Below are 6,000 nucleotides of genomic sequence, written 5' to 3'. Positions count from 1 at the left end.
ATAATTGTTATAAAACAAACTTTTTCAACGCATTATTAGTATGTTTAAAACGCGTTATACACATGAGTGTCATAGAAAGTGTTGCCAAAATATATTTTAAAATTTGAGGGTTTCTTGCCAAACATGTTTATGAGAAAAACAAACATCTATGAATGCATCTATATCAGCTGTTCTTTTGGTATTCGGTCTCAGACATCGAGTCTCGGTCGACCTCTGGTCTTTACCGTCGCTGTCTGACCTCTGACGCGGTTGGTTGACATGGAAACAGACGGCCAAAACATCCTAAAAAACTAGAGTTCTGCCTCCTGCTAGTCAGGACTGTTGCAGTACCTGTCCTGACCAGCAGGAGGCAGATACAGAGGTAAGTACAGCGGTATATACGCGAGTACTTTTCATGCGACTTCTTTAATATTACTTGTACACGGCTTTCTAACAATTCTTCAGTTTTTATGTCCGGTGCACATCTTCTAACTTCTTTACTTTTACACGTTTTGTTTTTTAAGGTTTCTGGATAAAACTGTGCTTTGTGAAAGATCACAGCTTCAGTTTCGTCAGTCGAAGGAACGATAGCTAACGTTAATGCTAACATTTCTAACCTGAAGCATTTTATTGGTATTAGGGCTGGGTTTAAAAAATCGATATTCCGATTCAAATCGATCTCTATTTGAATGATCCGATATCGATCAATAAAATCCTGAGATGGGTCTTTTAAGAGTCTCCGTTTTAACGCTAGAGGGAAGATATTGGTATCATATGAAACTAAATGATTTAAGGATTCCATGTCATCGTAAATAACGCTCCAAAGTTGGGTCAAAATTTGGCGAGGGAAGAACTGGCATGGCCATTTCTTCAGTCATCTGAGAATCTTTTTATATTCAAGCTATATTGATATTGTAACTGAAGTATCCCTAGTGGAACTGATATAGAATCAAATCAAATTAGAAATCAAATCAGGACCTTGTGAATCAGAATCAAATCGATTGAGGAAATCACTGGCAATACCCAGCCCTAATTAGTAGAGTGTGTCCCATGGCGGCCGTCTGGTTCCCTCTCAGAGCGACGCAGGAAAGTTTTTTACCTTCTTCGACACAAAGATGAGAGGTAACGTCAGATCAGCTGTATAGAGTTTAAAGGGTCAGTTTACAGAAGAATTCAGTTTTCAGTTACACGTAATATTTGTATGTTTCTGGGTTTTTTTCTCTGTGAAATGGAGCGTTGTAATGTTTTCAGTTGTTGTGGGTCAGTTGGAGCTTGTAGTCGCTCTGCTGTGTGTACGATAAAACCTATAAAGAGATTGTGACTGACACCAAACTGTCTGACTTGTCTTTTATAATCAATACTTCTCCTAGACATGTAAACACAGGTATACACAAAAGTCATAGTATAGTATGTCGAAAAAAGTCTTAAAAAAGTCATAGTATAGTATGTCGAAAGAGTCATAAAAAAGTCAATGTATAGTATGTCAAAAAGTTATAAAAAGTCATACTATGTTGAAAAAGACAAAAAGTCACAGTATAGTATGTTGACAAAAGTCATAAAAAAGTCATAGTATAGTATGTCGAAAAGTCATAAAAAAGTCACAGTATAGTATGTTGACAAAAGTCATAAAAAAAAGTCATTAAAAAGTCATAAAAAAGTCATAGTATAGTATGTCGAAAAGTCATAAAAAGTCACAGTATAGTATGTTGACAAAAAGTCATAAAAAAAAGTCATTAAAAAGTCATAAAAAAGTCATAGTATAGTATGTCGAAAAGTTATAAAAAGTCATACTATGTTGAAAAAGACAAAAAGTCATAAAAAGTTGATAGTGAACTATTTTTGATTAGGAACCCTCCTATACAAACAATACTGGGTAATACAGACTTAAGAAAATTCATTAACGGTATCCAAAACCCATGGTTAAAATTCCAACTAAAAACATGGAACACAATGAAAGAGCAATATAATTTACAAGATAAACTGAAAGTACTTAAATGGTGTGCCTACGATCCAGAGTTTAAACCCAACCAAATGGATGGTAGCTTTAAAACCTACATAGCCAAAGGTATTACAATATTCTACTCTATAACAGATGCAGGAAAACTGAAGGACTTCCAAACCTTTCAAGAAAAGCATGGCTTAGAAAAGCAGGACTTCTACAGACACCTGCAACTACGCCACTATTTTGATCAATCTATCAAAAACCATATAGACAATGATGATCCCGTGATTAAAGAAGTCTTACTTGGAGCATTCTCTGTATTGATAAAGGGTATTATGTCTAGACTATACAGAGGTTTTATGACTAAAAACACACATTCCACAGAATACGTTGTGTTGGAGACTCTGTGGGAATCAGGAATCTGGTCACTGGCATGTATTGTGGGAGTGTCCAGCAATAGTACAATTCTGGTCTGAGATACATAGCACAATGAGGAATATATTACAAATTAATATACCCTTCCAGTTTAGTTCCTTTGTATTAGGAAATACTGATTTTCATCTAAATGAATGTTCATCTTAACAAGTATTTGTTTGGTGTCAAGTTATCAGCTGGTAGGAAAACTCTTACTAGACACTGGTTACAACCTGACCCTCCCACAACAGAGGAATGGACAGAAATAATCAATAACATATATTTGATGGAAAAAATCACATTTTCACATCGGCTACAAATGAACAAGTTTGTTAAAATATGGGCTGAATGGACTTCATATATACAACAGACACAACCACTGGGAGGGCCTTTTTAAGTGCCCAACTGATTTATATATATATATCATTGTACTGTTGATTTATACGATTATTGGAGAAAATACTGCCAGGTCTCTAAACATGTTTTCTTATCTTTCTCCTGCTTCTTCTTATTTTCATATGCTATAACCCTTATATCCCTGGTTTTTGTCAAATAGTTTTTAAATGTTTGTGAGATATAGAAGGGACAGAAAAAATGGCAATGAGAGGAGATAGCCTGAGTTCATGTATTATCTATGTACACGTCCTGAACTGTAATATGCTCATTGCCCAATAAATAAGAATAATAAAAAAAAGTTGATAGCATAGTATGTTGAAAAAAGTCATAGTACAGTATGTCGAAAAAGTCAAAAAAAAGTCATAGTATAATATGTCGAAAAGTCATAAAAAGTCATACTATAGTATGTTGAAATAAGTCATAAGAAGTCATAGTATAGTATGTTATAAGAAGTAATAGTATAGTGTGTTATAAGAAGTCATTGTATAGTATGTTATAAGACGTCATAGTCTAGTATGTTATAAGAAGTAATAGTATAGTATGTTATAAGAAGTAATAGTATAGTATGTTATAAGAAGTAATAGTATAGTGTGTTATAAGAAGTCATAGTCTAGTATGTTATAAGAAGTCAGTATAGTATGTTATAAGAAGTCATAGTCTAGTATGTTATAAGAAGTCAGTATAGTATGTTATAAGAAGTCATAGTATAGTATGTTATAAGACGTCAGTATGGTGTGTTATAAAAAGTCATAGTCTAGTATGTTATAAGAAGTAATAGTATAGTATGTTATAAGACGTCATAGTCTAGTATGTTATAAGAAGTAATAGTATAGTGTGTTATAAGAAGTCATAGTATAGTATGTTATAAGACGTCAGTATGGTGTGTTATAAAAAGTCATAGTCTAGTATGTTAAAAGAAGTAATAGTCTAGTATGTTATAAGAAGTCATAGTCTAGTATGTTATAAGAAGTAATAGTATAGTATGTTATAAGACGTCATAGTATAGTATGTTATAAGACGTCAGTATGGTGTGTTATGAAAAGTCATAGTCTAGTATGTTAAAAGAAATCATAGTCTAGTATGTTATAAGAAGTAATAGTATAGTATGTTATAAGACGTCATAGTATAGTATGTTATAAGAAGTAATAGTATAGTATGTTATAAGAAGTCAGTATAGTATGTTATAAGAAGTAATAGTATAGTATGTTATAAGACGTCATAGTATAGTATGTTATAAGACGTCATAGTATAGTATGTTATAAGAAGTAATAGTATAGTATGTTATAAGAAGTCATAGTCTAGTATGTTATAAGAAGTAATAGTATAGTATGTTATAAGAAGTCAGTATAGTATGTTATAAGAAGTAATAGTATAGTATGTTATAAGACGTCAGTATGGTGTGTTATGAAAAGTCATAGTCTAGTATGTTATAAGAAATCATAGTCTAGTATGTTATAAGAAGTAATAGTATAGTATGTTATAAGAAGTCATAGTCTAGTATGTTATAAGAAGTCATAGTATAGTATGTTATAAGAAGTCAGTATAGTATGTTATAAGAAGTCATAGTATAGTATGTTATAAGACGTCATAGTCTAGTATGTTATAAGAAGTCATAGTATAGTATGTTATAAGAAGTCAGTATGGTGTGTTATAAGAAGTCATAGTCTAGTATGTTATAAGAAGTCATAGTCTAGTATGTTATAAGAATAATAGTCTAGTATGTTATAAGAAGTCAGTATAGTATGTTATAAGAAGTCATAGTATAGTATGTTATAAGAAGTCATAGTCTAGTATGTTATAAGAAGTAATAGTATAGTATGTTATAAGAAGTCATAGTATAGTATGTTATAAGAAGTCATAGTCTAGTATGTTATAAGAAGTCATAGTCTAGTATGTTATAAGAAGTCATAGTATAGTATGTTATAAGAAGTCATAGTATAGTATGTTATAAGAAGTCATACTTAGTATGTTATAAGAATAATAGTATAGTATGTTATAAGAAGTCATAGTATAGTATGTTATAAGAAGTCATAGTACAGTATGTTATAAGACGTCATAGTCTAGTATGTTATAAGAAGTCATAGTATAGTATGTTATAAGAAGTCATAGTCTAGTATGTTATAAGAAGTCAGTATGGTGTGTTATAAGAAGTCATAGTCTAGTATGTTATAAGAAGTCATAGTCTAGTATGTTATAAGAATAATAGTCTAGTATGTTATAAGAAGTCAGTATGGTGTGTTATAAGACGTCATAGTCTAGTATGTTATAAGAAGTCAGTATGGTGTGTTATAAGAAGTCATAGTCTAGTATGTTATAAGAAGTCATAGTATAGTATGTTATAAGAAGTCATAGTATAGTATGTTATAAGAAGTCATAGTATAGTATGTTATAAGAAGTCATAGTATAGTATGTTATAAGAAGTCATAGTATAGTATGTTATAAGAAGTCATAGTCTAGTATGTTATAAGAAGTCATAGTCTAGTATGTTATAAGAATAATAGTCTAGTATGTTATAAGAAGTCAGTATAGTATGTTATAAGACGTCATAGTCTAGTATGTTATAAGAAGTCATAGTCTAGTATGTTATAAGAAGTCATAGTATAGTATGTTATAAGAAGTCATAGTATAGTATGTTATAAGAAGTCATAGTCTAGTATGTTATAAGAATAATAGTCTAGTATGTTATAAGAAGTCAGTATGGTGTGTTATAAGACGTCATAGTCTAGTATGTTATAAGAAGTCAGTATGGTGTGTTATAAGAAGTCATAGTCTAGTATGTTATAAGAAGTCATAGTATAGTATGTTATAAGAAGTCATAGTATAGTATGTTATAAGAAGTCATAGTATAGTATGTTATAAGAAGTCATTGTATAGTATGTTATAAGAAGTCATAGTTTAGTATGTTATAAGAAGTCATAGTATAGTAGATGAGTGTGTGCAGGTGGTTAACAGCTGAGCAGATCAACAGTTAATCAGCTCAGAGGAACAGATTAACTCTGATGATGTCAGCTGAGCGTCAAGGACAGCAGCCATGACGCAGAGAGAGGGAGGGTGACAAGTTCACTAATCACTAACCCTGACATTATTAATTAATGTTCTGTTTCTTATCCAATGTATTGGTCATACAGCGGAAGATCACTTTCTCAGTCAGCAACCTGCTGTCTGTCTGTCGCTCTCACATTATTTCAAATGAAGTCAGGCCAGCAGGTGTACTGCAGGTACATGTTGAAATGTTTGAGCATTGGTTTGGTTTTTACTCCTTTTGCCAA

Source organism: Sander vitreus, chromosome 23 (genome assembly GCF_031162955.1).
Source record: "Sander vitreus isolate 19-12246 chromosome 23, sanVit1, whole genome shotgun sequence".
NCBI classification, from domain to species: Eukaryota; Metazoa; Chordata; class Actinopteri; order Perciformes; family Percidae; genus Sander; species Sander vitreus.
Note: the sequence above shows the minus strand (reverse complement) of the source record.